Below are 17,807 nucleotides of genomic sequence, written 5' to 3' on the forward strand. Positions count from 1 at the left end.
ATGAAAACTGTAAGCTAACACCATCTTGAGGAAAATAGAAAGTTTAATCTGGAACATATACCTACGTATAATATTTAGGAAACCACAGATTTGGAGAGTTCCATTAACAGAACACAGGCAGCTTTAGAAGTGAATGATTTACTTGTCAGTTTAACTTGAGGTTGATATGCTCATTATATCCACAATGTTTATGTTGTATAGGTCCACTTAAATGCCATAAAGAATGACTCGATCAAAATGTATTAGGAAATGTGTGTATTGGGCAATAAATTTTCATCTGAGATGATTGCCTAGCATTGAGCAACTGTTTATAATTTGGATAGTGTGGTATATAATGTTTCTTATTTGCATTTTTTTTAAATTCCCAACATGATCTAGGGTTCAAAATTCAAAAGGCAGTCACAATGCCAACATTCTTTGTTAGCCTCATACGAAAGCGTCTGAAATTCCTACGGATGGTGAAACACCTCTGTAGATATTTCAGCTGTGTTTCATTTGCTACCACTCATGCCTCTGAGTCAGAAGATTCCAGGTTCAAGTCCGACCCTGAAACCGTTAGCACAATAAACTACAGTAGGCTTTCTAAAGAAGTGTTTCTAATGTATTTCTAAAGAAGTGTTGCATGGTCCAGAAATTTGTTCTCACCACTGCAAATAAATTGGCATTTTTCTTTTTGAAATGCAGTGCAGAACAATTTAAAGTAATTCTGAGTGCCTTTAGTTACATTGTTCCCTGATTTTTGTTTGTGCCATTTTTATTTTAGCTTGACACCTATTTTCAACATGAAACTGTCCCAAGACACTCTTCCAACCGGCATCAACAGTAATGCAATAACTATAATTCTTCTTCATCCAGATAGGGTCATCGAGTCATACAGCATGGAAACAGGCCCTTTGGCCCAACGTATGCATGCCAATTAAGATGTCCCATCTAAGCTATTCCCATCTCAACCAAATCATTCTAAAAGATAACAATCACAGTTCAGTCACAGAACAACCAAATTTTAGTAAATCTGATTGCTCCAGATTTTGATATAATTGTTCTAGTGATCACAATTTATTTTTATACTAGACTAAGTGGGACCTGTTGGGTCCCAGCATCACATGGGAGGGGTGGTCCCCCAACGCAATATTCCACTTCTCCACCAATTCCAATATTGGTGGCCAGTGGGGGGGGGGGGGGTGGTTCTGGAGCGCTAGTATGGATGTTGTGGCCTGAAGGGACTGGTTTCCAGAGGGCATTGTGAGCCAAATGGATTATTGGGCTGACGGCTCAGTCACTCAAGCCTGTTGTGCTGGCAGCTCACTCACACACGGCTGGTGGGCTGGCAGTTGACTCACGGCTATTCCTTGAAATTCCATTTCAAGCAGGGTGCAAGGCCACCAAATTCAAGTGCAGTTGCATACCATTTCAAGCAGGGTGCAAGGCCACTAAATACAGTAAGTCGTGACCTCTCACTCCTCCATCTTGCAGAGACTGAGCCACACCCACACTTCTGGGTTTTTAGTCCCTCCCCCCTCCCACCAGAAGGGGCATGGCCTTCATGGCATGATTGACAGGAGAGAGAATCTCAACATTTTTTAAACACTAATAACTCTTATTTTTCATTGATGGGAAAAATCCTCAGCACCTGATGAGCGGAGGGGGACTCTGAGTAAGATAGCCAAAAATCACAGCCGTACTTGGTAGCATTTTTTCTAAAATCAATATAAAGCGCAAAGAGGAAGTGGTCAAGATTAGACTTTTAATTATATAGAAGGCAAGGCAACTTTAAATAGGCAAGGCAACTTTAAGTAGGCAAGGCAACTTTAATCAGGCACGGCTTTAGCATTTCCAAACTAAAGGCAACACAGCTTTAGCATTTCCAAACCAAAGGCAACACAGCTTTAGCATTTCCAAATCGAAGACAACACAGCTTTAGCATTTCCAAACCAAAGGCAACACACCTTTAGCATTTCCAAACTATATTTTCAAACCACATTAAGGGCACTGACAGGTTAGTAAAACCACTCACAGTTTAGTAGACATGTGTTCAGTGTTATTCACAGCTCAGACTTAGAGACGTGACCCTCTCGCTCCCCCATCTTGCAGAGACTGACTGAGGCACTCAACACATCTGGGTTTTATAGTCCCTCCGGAAGGGGCGTGGCCTTCAGGAGAGAGAATCTCAACATTTTTAAACACTGATAACTCTTTTATTTTTCATTAATGGGAAAAATCCTCTTGTCCTGCGCAGCGGAGGGGGGCTCTGAGTAAGATGACCAAAAATCACAGCCGTAAGTGGTAGCGATTCTTCTAAAATCAATATACAGAACAACAGGAAGTGGTCAAGATCAGACTTTTAGTAATATAGATTTGTACGACACTACAGAGAATATCGTTCCTTACTCAGACCATGCTGACTTCCCCCTGCAGGTGGGCAGTCCCTGGCTCCATGGCAAGTAACCTGGTCTATCTTGTTCCCTCTCTCTGCACCTGAAATGATGGCCTGCCCACTGGAAAAACTGGTCCATGCTATCAAAGGATTCCGCCCACTCTATGGCAATTCTAAAGCCAAAACATTCAAAAAGGAATAAGTCCAGAACTCAGGGTCTGAAAGGGCAATCGAGGCAGATGTTCCTGACACAAATTAATAAGTTTCTGCAGAAAGACACTAAATGCTGGAGTAACCTAGCAGGACAGGCTGCATCTCTGGTGATAAGGAATGGGTGACTTTTCGTGTCGAGACCCTTCTTCAGACAGTTGTATCCTACAAAGTTGAAGGCCAAAATCTCAGAAGTGAATGGAAGAGTTCCATTTTGTTTTGACTGGTGTGGACATGTCAGACCTAATGGATACATTTTCTGTGCTATTAATTTTCATGATTTTTATGATTTCAAAACTGCTTTTGGAACCGGGAGAGCATTTGGAAGAATTGTCCTTCTTTTCTCTATCCCTACTCTCAAGCCCAGCTGGTGGGAATTGGGTCCTGCCCCCACCATATTGACCTTGGAATATTAGCTCCCCATTCCAGATTGTGGAATTCCTATCCTGCTCCATTAGTGTATACCATCATGTTGAATAAAGCAACTATTGTACAGACTCAATATGAAATTTTGTAATAATATACTAATAAAATTGCTTTATGTGTATATATTATGTGTCCATCATACTTGAAGGATCACTCATCCTCCACCAAACATCCTGTTACAGGTAAATGTGAACAAAATTATGCTCACATTGCACTTGGGTTTGGTCTGTTTAGTAATAATACCATTGTGATTTTGCACAGATGTATTTCACCCTGGCACATTCTTTATTTTTCTTTATTTTTTTTATAGTTTAGTTTTTAGAGATTCGCTGTGGAAACAGGCCCTTCAGCCCACCGAGTCCATGACGACCAGCAATCACCCATATACAAGTTATATCCTACACACTAGGAACAATTTGCAAAGCAAACTAACCTACAAACCTGCATGTCTTTGGGATGTGGGAGGAAACCGGATCACCCGGAGAAAACACACACAGATACCGAGAGAACAAACAACCTCCACACAAATAGCGTGCAGATAGGTACCGCAGTCAGGATCGAACCAACCTCTCTGGTGCTGCGAGGCAGCAACTCGACTGCCGCTCTATTGTATCGCCCAAGAATATCTCATCATTCTTGTAAAACAACATGCCATCCATCTGACTTATCATAATGAAAGTTATGGAAGATCTACAATCCCAAATGTCACCAAGCAAAATCTGCCACTTTTTCAGAGGCAAGTCAATCTTAAAATACAAGGCAGCTTGTAAATGAGTCTAAACTCTATAGTTGACATAGAAGTATTGGCAAGTAATTTCCAATCTACAAAAGCTAAATAGAATTAATAATAGAAATCTGGGGAGAAAATAACAGATGGTAATTGAATATAGTTTGGATAATGGGAATCTTGGGAGAGAAACACCGATTGTACTGGAAAATATTTGCTGGTCAGCCAACATCAGTTGAGAGAAGATACACAAAAAGCTGGAGTAACTCAGTGGGACAGGCAGCATCTCTGGTGAGAATGAATGGGTGACGTTTCAGGTCGAGACCCTTCTTCAGACTGGTTAGGGATAACGGAAACAAGAGATATAGGCGGTGATGTGGAGAAACAAAGAACAATGAATGAAAGATGCAAAAATGTTATGATGATAAAGGAAACAGATGATAAGCTGTTTGTAGGGTGAAAATGAGAAGCTAGTGATACTTGGGTGGGGGAGGGATATAGAGAGAGGAAATGCCGAGGCCACCTGAAGTGAGAGAAATCAATATTCATACCACTGGCCTGTAAGCTGCCCAGGCAAAATATGAGATGCTGATACTCCAAGCTGCGTTTAGCCTCACTCTAACAATGGAGGAGACTGAGGACAGAAAGGTCTGTGTAGGAAAGGGAATGAGAATTAAAGTGTCCAGCAACCGGGATGTCAGTTTGGTTCACGCGGGCTAAATGAAGGTGTTCCGCAAAATGATCGTCCAACCTACGTTTGGTCTCGCTGATGTATTAGAGTCCACATCTTGAATAACAGATACAGTAGATGAGGTTGGAGGAGGTGCAAGTGAACCTCTGGCTAACCTGAAAGGACTGTTGGTGTTACACAAAAATGCTGGAGAAACTCAGCGGGTGCAGCAGCATCTATGGAGCGAATGAAATAGGCAATGTTTCAGGCCAAAACCCTTCTTCAGACTGATGGGGGGGAGGGGGGGGTGCAGGGAGAAGAAAGGAAAAATGAGGAGGAGGAGCCCGAGGGCTGAGGGATGGGAGGAGACAGCAAGGGCTAACAAAATTGGGAGAATTCAATGTTCATGCCCGCAGGATGCAGACTCCCACTATAAACCTACTGACTCCCATGGCTATCTGGACTACACTTCTTCCCACCCTGCTTCCTGTAAGGACTCCATCCCCTACTCCCAATTCCTCTGTCAATGCCGCATCTGCTCCCAGGATGAGGCGCTCCACACCAGGGCATCTGAAATGGAACAGGGATTGTTCAGCATAACCAACAAAGAGGCAGGCATAACTGGGGCCCATGCGGGTGCCCTTAGCTATGCCTTGGACTTGGAGGAAGTGGGAGGAGTCAAAGGGGAAATTGTTGAGTGTGAGGACCAGCTCTGCTAGGTGGAGTAGTGCGATAATAGAGGGAAATTAGATGATTCTGCGGTCGAGGAAGAAACGGAGGGCTTTAAGGCCTTCCTGGAGGGGGATGGAGGTGTAGAGTGGCTGAACATCCATAGTAAAGATGAGGGAGTGGGGGCTCAGAAAACGGAACTCATAGAGACGAAGGGAATGTGGGATATCTTGAACATAGGTCAGGAGAGATTGGACCAGGGGAGATAGGATGGAGTCAAGGTACGTGGAAATCATTTCCTTGGGGCAGGAGCAGGCAGAAACAATGGGTCTGCCAGGGCATTTGAGTTTGTGGATTTTGGGGAGAATGTAAAAACGGGCAGCGCGGGGCTGAGAAACGAAAAGGTATGGAAGGCAGACAGTCAGAAGTGATTAAATCAGTAATGGTGTTTGAGATTAAGGCCTGATGCTCATCTGTGGGATCATGGTCCAAGGATAAGTTGGAGGAGGTGTCTGAGAGATGTCGCCTGGCCTCAGCCCGGCAGAGGTCAGTGCCCCAGACAACTTTGTAATGAAGGGTTTCGGCCCGAAACGTTACCTATTTCCTTCGCTCCATAGATGCTGTTGCACCCGCTGAGTTTCTCCAGCATTTTTGTGTACCGTCGATTTTCCAGCATCTGCAGTTCCTTCTTGAAAACTTTGTAATGCTATTGGCTTGCTTATTTTTAAACCAAAAATAATGTAATCAATTATTTACAATAATATGTACAGTACGAAATAAATCAAAACAATACCCACCACCATAATACAAGTCAAACAAATACACTAAATAAACTATTATACAACTACATCACCATCTTTATTGAGGATGCCTTCCACCCACCGCGGCGCTCAGAGGTCCCAGAAATCCCCCAGGGCGCCAGTGGACAGCGCATAGTCCCTTTCTAGTACCACCTGAGGGCAGATGTAACCCCGGAAAAGGGGCAGGCAGCCGGTTCGGGCAGGGCCCTCTTACAACCTGGTGCCGTGACTTGCGGATAGCCATCTTGGCCAGGCCGAGGAGTGACCCAACCAGGACATCTTCAGCCCTACCCTCTCCACTACACACAGGGTGTCCAAAGATGAGGATGGTGGGTGAGAAGTTCAGCCAGAAGGCAAGGAGCACCCCCTTTAGATATTGGAACAGGGGCTGCAACCTCACACACTCCATATACACATAGAACACATACTCTTGCAGCCCTTCTACTTGCTTGCTGGTGCATTTCTGAAGGGTTTAAATTAGGATGGGAATCTGAGAAAAATAATCAAAAGAAGAAAACCTGAACGTGAAGTTCAAAGGAGGAAATCAATGAGAAGTGTAGGAAGGAACTGCAGATGCTGGTTTAAGCTACAAGCTAAGGATTGAGGAGCACTTCAATAACAACTCCGACCCCCAACGCATGTGGCAAGGCATCTAGGCCATCACGGACTATAGATCCACCAACACCACCCCCACATCCAGCGACGCCTCCTTCCTTGAGGAGCTTAACCACTTTTATGGCTGCTTTGACAGGGACAATCAAGAGATGGCCATCAAGGCTGTGCTCCCTGCTGATCACCAGCCCCTCACACTCACCCCCGACGGCGGGTATGCGGCACTGAGCAGGATTAATGCACGAAAGGCTGCTGGCCCTGTCGGCATCCCCGGGCGCGTCCTCAGGGCCTGTGCTGCGCAGCTGACATCTGGACTGACATCTTCAACCTGTCACTTACCCAAGCAGTTGTCCGCACGTGCCTAAATAAAACCTCCATCGTGCCGGTGTCAAAACACTCCACTGCGGCGAGCCTTAATAACTTCCGCCCAGTTGCACTTACTCCTATCATCACCAAGTGCTTCGAGAGGCTGGTCCTGGCACACCTCAAAGGCTGCCTATCTCCCACACTGGACCCCTATCAGTTCGCCTACCGCAAGAACAGGAGTACGGAGGATGCCATCTCAACGGCACTTCACTTCGCCCTCTCCCACCTCAACAACAGAGACACTTACGTAAGAATGCTGTTCATCGATTACAACTCAGCATTCAACACCATTATCCCCTCAAAACTGATCACCAAACTCTGCGACCTGGGCATCAACCCCTCCCTCTGCAACTGGATACTGGACTTTCTAACTAACAGACCTTAGTCTGATAGGTCAGACAACCACACCTCTTCAACCCTCACCCTGAACACCGGCGTTCCACAGGACTGTGTGCTGAGCCCCCTCCTCCACTCCCTCTTCACCTACAACTGCACACCTATGGCCTATAGGGAGGAGGTTCTGCTCCTATCAGCATGGGGCACTGACAACAACCTGGCCCTTAACTCCAAGAAGACCAAGGAGCTCATTGTGGACTACAGAAGGTCTAGGAGTGGCACGCACCCCCATCCATATTAATGGGACGGAGGTGGAACGTGTTTCCAGCTTCAGGTTTCTGGGGGTTAACATCTCTGATGGCCTCTCTTGGACCCACAGTACCTCAACACTGGCCAAGAAGGCTCACTAGCGTCTCTTCTTCCTGAGGAGACTAAAGAAGGTCCATCTGTCTCCTCAGATCCTGGTGAACTTCTACCGCTGCACCATCGAGAGCATCCTTACCAACTGTATCACAGTATGGTATGGCAACTGCTCTTTCTCTGACCAGAAAGCACTGCAGAGGGTGGTGAAAACTGCCCAACGCATCACCAGTTCCTCACTCTCCTCCATTGAGTCTGTCCAGAGCAAGCGATGTCTGCGAAGGGAGCGCAGCATCGTCAAGGACTGCTCTCACTCCAGCCACAGACTGTTTACCCTCCTCCCATCTGGGAGGCGCTACAGGTCGCTCCGTTGCCGGACCAGCAGGTTCAGGAACAGCTTATTCCCTGCGTCTGTTACACAACTTAACTCTGCACCTTGGTGTTTGCCAGTCACTCCCCCCCCCCTCTCCCCCGACACTCCTTCCCCCAGAAAAATTGCACTACTGCTACTGTATGTACATATATATATTTTACTGTTCCATTATTCTATGTTCGCTCTTCTAGGTGAGATGCTAACTGCATTTTGTTGTCTCTGTACTGTACACTGCACAATGACAATAAAGATTGAATCTGAATCTGAATCTGAATCTGAATCTGAATCTGAATCTGAATCTGAATCTGAAACCAAAGATAGGCACGAAAAACTGGAGTAACTCAGCGGGACAGGCAGCATCTCTGGAGAGAAGGAATGGGTGACCTTTTGAGTCAAGACCCTTCTTCAGACTGGTTAGGGTTGAGGGTAACGAGAGATATAGACGATGATGTAGAGTGATAAAGAACATTGAATAAAAGATATGCAAAAAAGTAACGAAGTGAGGGAAATCAATGAAAAGGTTAGAAAAGCAGAGAAGGCAAGGGTTTGAAAATGGACAAAGAGGAGCTTAGTTGTCCCTAGTGGTTGATGCCTAAATGTAAAAGTATAGTGAATAAGGTAGATACAAAATGCTGGAGCAACTCAGCGGGCCAGGCAGCATCTCTGGAGAGAAGCAATGGGTGACATTTAGGGTCGAGATCCTTCTTCAGTGAATAAGGTAGATGTGTTGAGAGCAATGATAGAAGCTGGGAAGTGTGATATAATATGTAATAATGTCAATATGGTTTAAAGAAGGGGAGAGCTGGAAACTTGGCAACCGAAGTACTGAAGAAAGATAATTATACCATTGCAAAGTTTCTTCCCGACAATCTAAGAAAGATAGAAGAGTGAACTTACACACACATTTTTGACATGCAAAGGTACTCAGCCTTTCATAGCTTGAAATTTCAAATATAGTTAATGCATTTGAAGTGGATACAGTTAAGGGGCTGTCCCACTTGGACAACCTAATCCACGAGTTTAGAAGACCCTAGAAGAGTTGAAAAAAATGTCAAGGTCATGTTGACTCGCCAAAGTAAAAGACCTCCTACGACCTCCTACGACTATGTCTACGACCTCCTTCGACCCCCCTCGACCTCAGTTCTCCACACCTAAGACCAACTACGACTAGCTACGAGTGGAAATGATCACATGATAAAATGATGTAATGTTTGCATTTTTATTTCTTCGGCCAGTTATCTACGACTACCTACGACTACCTACGACTATCTACAACTACCTACGACTACCATCACAACCTACTACGAGTATCACTATTTTCCATGTCGACCTTTTTTTTTACTCGTGGACATTTTTTATCAGGCTGGAAAAAAAGCCGCGACCTACTTGAGGCCAAGAGTACGCGGAGACCACTCACGAGCATGAGGAAGAGTAACCTACGACCTCCTACGACCTTGTGGCGACCATGCTGAGTATGAGTCAAGGGAAAATTCGGTAGAGGTCGCCAATTAGGTCGTGAAAGTGGGACTGAGGCTTTAGTTTAAAAGCAACAAAGGGAATGGAAATTCTTTATTGTTTAGTTGTCAGATTTATTTTTAGAGACTGAAGCTGGGCTCTTGAGCTATTTATGTGATGGTGATCACGCATAGAACATAGAACTATGCAGCACAAGATCAGGCCCCTTGGCCCACTGCGTCTGTGCCGAAGTTAATGCCAAGACCACCTCTTATTTGCCTGCATATAATCTATATCTCTCCATTTCCTGCATATCTACATGACCATCTAAAAGTCTCCTAAACACCACTATGATATCTGCCTCCACCACCATCCCCAGCAGCTCGTTCATGCCACTCACCACCCTCTATGTAAAAACCTGCCCCACACATCTTCTTTATGAGCCTGTCCCACTTAGGTGATTTTTTAGCGGACTGCCGGCGACTCTCAAGTCGCCGGCAGTCGCCTGAAAGACCAAGAACTGGAACGGCGACTGTCAGAGTGGAACACGCACACACACACACACACACACATGACTTTGTTCACCAGGCTGTGTGAAAAGCCAAGGTGATACAGACACACACCGCGATGAACAGGAAGGTTGGCGCTGTAAAAAGACACTAAAGCACAGTGTACAGTAAAGGGCCTGTCCCACTTGGGCGCCATTTGCGCGTCACGCAGGTGGCGCGCGAGGAATTTCAGCATCCCAAAATTCTGGGTGCCGCGCGCTTATGCACGTCACTGCATGCGCCACCATGCCTCGCCATGTGCCATAAACGCGTCATGCACGCCATGTGTGCGTCACAACGCACCAACCAATTTTTAGGAAGTCACGTAAATGACGTGCAAATGACGCCCAAGTGGGACAGGCCCTTAAGTCCTTTAAGAGAGGGGTGAAGAGGGGTGAAGAGGGGTGAAGAGGGGTGCAGGTGGGGGAGAAGGGGGGAGAGGAATGGAGACAACTTTTAAGAAGCCATAGATACACAGCTGTGAAGCTCGGCGGACATTTAACGTTACTGGTCGATTATCCTTAATTCTTAAAACTACTGCTTTACCTTTTTTTTCCCAATGAGCCAATGAAATTCACCGGTCAGCACCAGCTACAACCTACGAGAACCTCCAAGAACCTTTGACCTCCTGGCAACCCACTAGGACCCCCTGCCGATCCACCTACGGCTCGAGAATTCTTGTTACTCTCCATGGCGGCTTCATTCTAGTCGCCGCTAATTTTTCAACATGTTTAAAATTTCACGGTGACCATAATGAGGCCGTGACTAGTTCCCAGAATGCGACAACTCCACACGACCATGAAGGCGACTCCCCGGCAACCACCTGTGAATATGTGGCAACCATGTGGCGACTGCATAGTCTCCTGCAGTCGCCTAAAAAGTCGCCTAAGTGGAACAGGCCCATTAAACTTTGCCCCTCTCAATTTAATGTTATTACCTCTAGGATTTGATTTTCCCATTCTGACAATCAGATAGTTTATGCCTCTTATGATGTTATATAATTTTTATCAGATCTCCCCACAACCTCCAGCATTCCAGAGAAAACAATCCAAGTCGGTCCACCTCCCCTCGTAGCTAATACCCTCTAATCCATTCATCATTCTGATAAACCTCCTCTGTACCCTTTCCAAAGTTTCACATTCTTCTTGTAATGGGGTGACAAGAATTCCATGCAATATTCCAAATGAAGCCTAACCAAAGTCATATAAAGCTGCATTATAACCTCTTAACTTATACTCAATGCCCCAACCTATGAAAGCAAGCATACTATATGCCTTCTTTACCACTCTATCTCCTTGCGTTGTTACTTTCAGGGAGCTATAGAGACATAGGGTCATACAGCACAGAAACAGAGCTATCCTTGTTCCTGTCCATTTAACATCGGTAGTGGGGAAACTGCTAGGATCAGTTATTAAAGATGGGATAGCAGCACATTTGGAAAGTGGTGAAATCATTGGACAAAGTCAGCATGGATTTATGAAAGGTAAATCATGTCTGACGACTCTTATAGAATTTTTCGAGGATGTAACTAGTAGAGTGGATAAGGGAGAACCAGTGGATGTGTTATATCTGGACTTTCATAAGGCTTTCAACAAGGTCCCACATAAGAGATTAGTATGCAAACTTAAAGCACACGGTATTGGGGGTTCAGTATGGATGTGGATAGAGAACTGGCTTGCAGACAAAGAGTAGGAGTAAACGGGTCCTTTTCAGAATGGCAGGCAGTGACTAGTGGGGTACCGCAAGGCTCAGTGCTGGGACCCCAGCTATTTACAATATATATTAATGATTTAGACGAAGGAATTGAATGCAACATCTCCAAGTTTGCAGATGACACAAAGCTGGGGGTCATAGGAGACTGCAAGGTGACTTGGATAGGCTGGTTGAGTGGGCAAATGCATGGCAGATGCAGTATAATGTGGATAAATGTGAGGTTATTCACTTTGGTGGCAAAAACAGGAAAGTAGATTATTATCTGAATGGTGGCCGATTATGAAAAGGGGAGATGCAACGAGACCTGGGTGTCATGGTACACCAGTCATTGAAAGTGGGCATGCAGGTGCAGCAGGCAGTGAAGAAAGCGAATGGTATGTTAGCATTCATAGCAAAAGGATTTGAGTATAGGAGCAGGGAGGTTCTACAGCAGTTGTACAGGGCCTTGGTGAGACCACACCTGGAGTATTGCATACAGTCTAGGTCTCCTAATCTGAGGAAAGACATTCTTGCCATAGAGGGAGTACAGAGAAGGTTCACCAGACTGATTCCTGGGATGGCAGGACTTTCATATGAAGAAAGATTGGATAGACTCGGCTCGTACTTGCAGGAATTTAGAAGATTGAGGGGGGATCTTATAGAAACGTACAAAATTCTTAAGGGGTTGGACAGGCTAGATGCAGGAAGGTTGTTCCCGATGTTGGGGAAGTCCAGAACAAGGGGTCACAGTTTAAGGATAAGGGGGAAGTCTTTTAGGACCAAGATGAGAAAAACATATTTCACACAGAGAGTGGTGAATCTGTGGAATTCTCTGCCACAGAAGGTAGTTGAGGCCAGTTCATTGGCTATATTTAAGAGGGAGTTAGATGTGGCCCTTGTGGCTGAAGGGATCAGGGGGTATGGAGAGAAGGCAGGTACAGGATACTGAGTTGGATGATCAGCCATGATCATATTGAATGGCGGTGCAGGCTCCAAGGGCCGAATGGCCTACTCCTGCACCTATTTTCTATGTTTCTATGTTTCTATGTCCAGATGTTGTTATAGTACCTGCCTCAACTACCTCCTCTGACAGTTTGTTCCATACATCTACCACCCGCTGAGTTATAGACTTGGACCCTAAGATCAATGTACATCATAATTCAGTTGGATTCAGCACAGTTACAGAAAAGGTGGTGGATAAAATAAGAGTAAAGGTTATAAAAAGGGGAAAGGACAATGTTGCTGAGAAGTGCTTCAGCAGAAGTTGACTGAAGGCAGCTGCTTGAAGGTAAATCAGTCAAGGAGTTTCAAGGAATTTACAGTAACCTCGTTCCCATTAAGCAAAAACATGGGAATGTCAAGTTCGGAGTCCACAGAATGATTAAGTGCATGGAGTGTAGGATAAGGGAAACAAGGGAAGTAGATGTCAAACACTGGCAGTTGAATGCAGCAGAAATCTCAGAAGGCTGTAGAATGCGCAGGAGTGAAATTAAAAGAAAAATTAGGAAAGCAAAGTTATGAATAAATATTGGGAAGTAAAAACAAAGAAAATCCCCCAAAAATGTCTTAAGTACTCAGAAAGTAGAAGAATACTTAATGAGAGGATAAAGGACCTGGGGATCAGGAAGGTAACCCATGTGTGGAGATGAAGGAAATAGGTAAAGTTCTTAAAGAGTATCTGGCACCAAGTTGTTTCTCCACCAAGAGGGCTGAAGTTGTAATTACGGTTAATGAAGTGACTTATCATCTTTAAATAGAGATATATCACCAGGATGAAAAATATCCCATGCTGTTAAAATAAATTAGGGGAGCAATTCTTGACACTCTGGCAGCATTTTTCATGTCCTCCCAGGAGTGATGCCAGAGAAGTGGAGCACTGTTAACATTGTTTTGTTGATTAAAAGAGGAGCAAAGGATAAACTAAGGAAGAGTATACACTTTTATTTAAAAGACACTGTTTGATCAGGGGGTAGCATTGTCAATGGAAGTTCTTGTCCAAACAGCTGGATTAATTTTGCTGTTGATTTCCACCTTTCTCTCACCTCCACTTTATTCACTCTAATGGGCCTGTCCCGCTTAAGGGCCTGTCCCACTGTACGAGGTAATTCAAGAGTTCTCCCGAGTTTCCTCTTTCAAACTCGGTGAATTACGGTAATAGCCGCTCGTAGGTACTCGGGGCACTCGTGGACATTTTTCAACATGTTGAAAACACTTCACGAGCTTACTGCGTTTCCCGAGTACCTGCCATTAGCGTTACGAGCCGCTAAGAGACGTTCCGAGCTCCGACATACCCGCTACGTACATTCCACGTAATTACCATAAGTTTGATTTTTTTTTTAACTCGGGAGAGCTCTTGGGTAAACTCGTATAGTGGGACAGGCTCTTTAGGCGATTTTTCAGGCGACTGCCGGCGACTGTCAACATCGCTTCCTTCACCAGCCTGTTATGTAGGCGGGGGACAGAGCAAGCGGGGGGAGTGCTGTCTGAGTGAAATTCAAAGCCAATGTGATACAGACATACACCACGATGAACAGGAAGGTTGGCATTGCAATTAAGAAGGAGAAAGCACAGTGTACAGGAAGGGTCATGTAAGTCCTTTAAAAGAGGGGGGGAGGGGGGGGTAGAGGGGCGAGGGGGGGTAGAGGGGGGAGAAGGAGTGGAGACAAACTTTAAGAAGCCAGAGATTCACGGCTGTGAAGCTCGGCGGACATTAACATTTATCGGTTATCCTTGGTTCTGAAAACTACTGCTTACGTTTTTTTTCTCAATGAGCCAATGAAATTCACCGGTCAGCACCGGCTACAACCACGAGAACCTGCGACAACCTTTAACCTCCTGGCAACCCACTATCACTCCACCTACGGCACGAGAATTCTCGCTACTCTCCATGGCGGCTTCATTCTGGTCGCCGCTAATATTTCAACATGTTCCCAGAATGCGGGAACTCCTGACGACCATGAAGGCGACTACTCGGCAACCACCCGGGAACATGTGGCAACCATGTGGCATAGTCTCCTGCAGTCGCCTAAAAAGTTGCCTAAGTGGCACAGGCCCATAACTCTTCATATCCGTTTCTGGATCTCTGGATCCAAACGGTCATTAGCCATGGACATCCATTACATCATGTGCAGGAAGGAACTGCAGATGCTGGTTTACACCGCAGATAGACACAAAATGCTGGAGTAACTCTGCAGGTCAGGCAGCAACTCCGAGATGTTTGCCTGAACCGCATAGTTACTGCAGCATTTTGTGTCTATCATCCTTTCAATTACATTTACATTCACTTCATTTATATTTCAATATTATATCTTGCACTAAATGTTGTGCCCTTTATCCTTTATCTGTGCACTGTGGACAGCTTGATTGTAATTGGGTATAGTCTTTTCTTTGACTGAATGGCACACAAATACAATTTTCCCCCACGTGACAATAATAAATTAAAACTTGAAAAAAAACTAAAGCAAAGCAAAAACATGTCATACACTCACAGCTATCTTGATTATATTTAACTAGATCTTAAATTTACTCAACAACCTTGTGGTCTCATTTGAACTTGCTGTCAAATCTGCAGCCCATTGGGTGTAACAATCTGTAAAATGTTGGTCTAGGGATCATACTCTGACAGCAACACTCAGTTTCCAATGCTCCCACAAAGCCTCCATGAAAAGAATTGACTTCAGCACTATGCTTCAAGCAGGTATTTCTATCTCTATCATGCACCCAATAATGGCGGATATTTCTCCAGCAGCAATGTACAAAGCACGCATTGGCTTTCTGTTGCTTGGCATCTTCCAGAGTAATTAAAAATTTGAAGGCATCTGCACATTTTCAAAGGCATTTCATATCACTGGCTAATGGTTCTGCCAGTGTGATCAGATTCATTATGGTGTCACTATGCACCACTGTTGCATCTCACAGAGAATCCTGCTTACATAGGTGTGGCATAATGGTAATGCTGGTTGAGCCAAAGTTTGATCATGACTGTGGGTGTTGGCTGAGTCGAATTTGCACATTCTTCTTGTGACCTTCGATTTCCTCCCATATCCTAAAGACGTACGGGTTGTAGGTTAATTGAACTAGATGCAATTGCCCATAATTAGAAAGTGGGATGACAGAGAACTAGTGTGAATGGATAATTTTCGGTCATTCGAGCCAGCACCACCATTCAATATGATCATGGCTGATCATCCAAAATCAGTACCCCATTTCTGCTTTCTCCCCATATCCCTTGATTCTGCTAGCCCTAAGAGCTATATCTAATTCTCTCTTGAAAATATGCAGTGAATTGGTCTCAACTGCTTTCTGTGGCAGAGTATTCAACAGATTCACAACTCTCTGGCTGAAAAAGTTTTTCCTCATCTCAGTCCTAAACAGCCTACCCCTTATTCTTAAAATGTGACCCCTGCTTCTGGACTCCCCCAACATGGGTAACATTTTTCCTGCATCTAGCCTGTCCAAACCCTTAAGAATTTTATATGTTTCGATAAGATACCCTCTCATCCTTCTAAATTCCAGTGAATATAAGCCCAGTCGATCCATTCTTTCATCCTATGTCAGTCCCGCCATCCCTGGAATTAACCTGGTGAATCTACGCTGCACTCCCACAATCGCAAGAATGTCCTTCCTCAAATTAGGAGTCCACAACTGCACACAATATTCCAACATGCCATTAGCTTTCTTCAAGGATGAGCAGAATCTATTATCAGTAAAATTAAATGGCTTAGCTCAGCATGAGCTGATCAAAAGGATCAACAGCAACTTTATAAAGATACTAGACTAAGTGGGACCCGTTGGGTCCCAGCATCACACGGTCACCAACGCAATATTCCACCTCTCCACCAATTCCAATACTGCTCGCCAGTGGGGGGGGGGGGGGGGCTGTCTATTGTGCTATCATGGGTGTTGCGGTCTGAAGGTACTGGTTTCCAGAGGGCTAGTATAGACATTGTGGGCCGTATGAATGCTTGGGCTGGCATCCAACTGTTGTAATGATTTTAAAAGCCAAGCCAAGGCAAACAATTGGGCTGCAGCCACCCGACAACCAAAATTCATCTTGTGAAAACAAACTTGTTAAAAACAGGCGAGGCAAACAATTGGGCTGCAGACACCCGACAACCAAAATTCATTTTGAGAACACAATCTTGTTCAAAAAAGGCGAGGCAAACAATTGGGCCGCAGACACCCGACAACCAAAATTCATCTTGTGAACACAAACTTATTAAAAAAGCGATGCAAACAATTGGGCTGCAGACACCCGACAACCAAAATTCATTTTGTAAACACAAACTTGTTAAAAAAAGGTGAGGCGAACAATTGGGCCGCAGACACCCGACAACCAAATTTCATCTTGTGAACACAAACTTGTTAAAAAAAAGGCGAGGCAAACAATTGGGCTGCAGACACCCGACAACCAAAATTCATTTTGTGAACACAAACTTGTTACAAAGGGCTGCAGCCACTTTACAGCCGCGTCGAGGGGACTCACCGTGGAGTAGACGTGCATTCAGTGTTATTCGCAGCTCAGAGAGCCGTGACTTTCTCGCTTCCTGGTCTGGCAGAGACTGAGAGAGGCACGACACATCCTTGTTTTATAGTCCCTCCCCCTGCCGCCAGCGGGGGCAGCAGAGAGAATGGGGAATTTTGTAAAAACATTAATATCTCTCTCATTTTTCATCGACGGAGCAAATCCTCCACACTCATACGGCGGAGGGGGGCTCTGAGCGAGGTGGCCAAAAATGACGGCCATAGGTGGCGGCGTTCTCTCGGAAATCGCAGCACAGTCGGCCAAAAGCGATCAAGATCAGAGATTTAGTAATATAGATGTGACTTCAAAGGGAATTTATCAAAGCAAGATTCAGTCAGAATTCATAGTGTCTTCATAACTTTATAAAGCATGGAAACAGGCTCTACAGAACACAATGTCAGTGTTGAAGATTATGCCAACCACCTCTTATCTGCCTGCATGTAATCCATATCCTTCAATTCCCTGCATATTGATCCAAAAGTTTCTTAAATGCCACATTCATATCTGGCTCAACCACACTCCCTGGAATTGATAAGTATATCATTGCAGATACTCACCGCCCTCTGTGTAAATTAATTTGCTCGACACCTCTCCCTCTAGCAACGTTCCACATACCCACCACTCTGAGTGAAAAGGGCGCCCGTCAGGTCCCCTTAATGTCTTTC

The sequence above is a fragment of the Amblyraja radiata genome, chromosome 1, assembly GCF_010909765.2.
Source record: "Amblyraja radiata isolate CabotCenter1 chromosome 1, sAmbRad1.1.pri, whole genome shotgun sequence".
NCBI classification, from domain to species: domain Eukaryota; kingdom Metazoa; phylum Chordata; class Chondrichthyes; order Rajiformes; family Rajidae; genus Amblyraja; species Amblyraja radiata.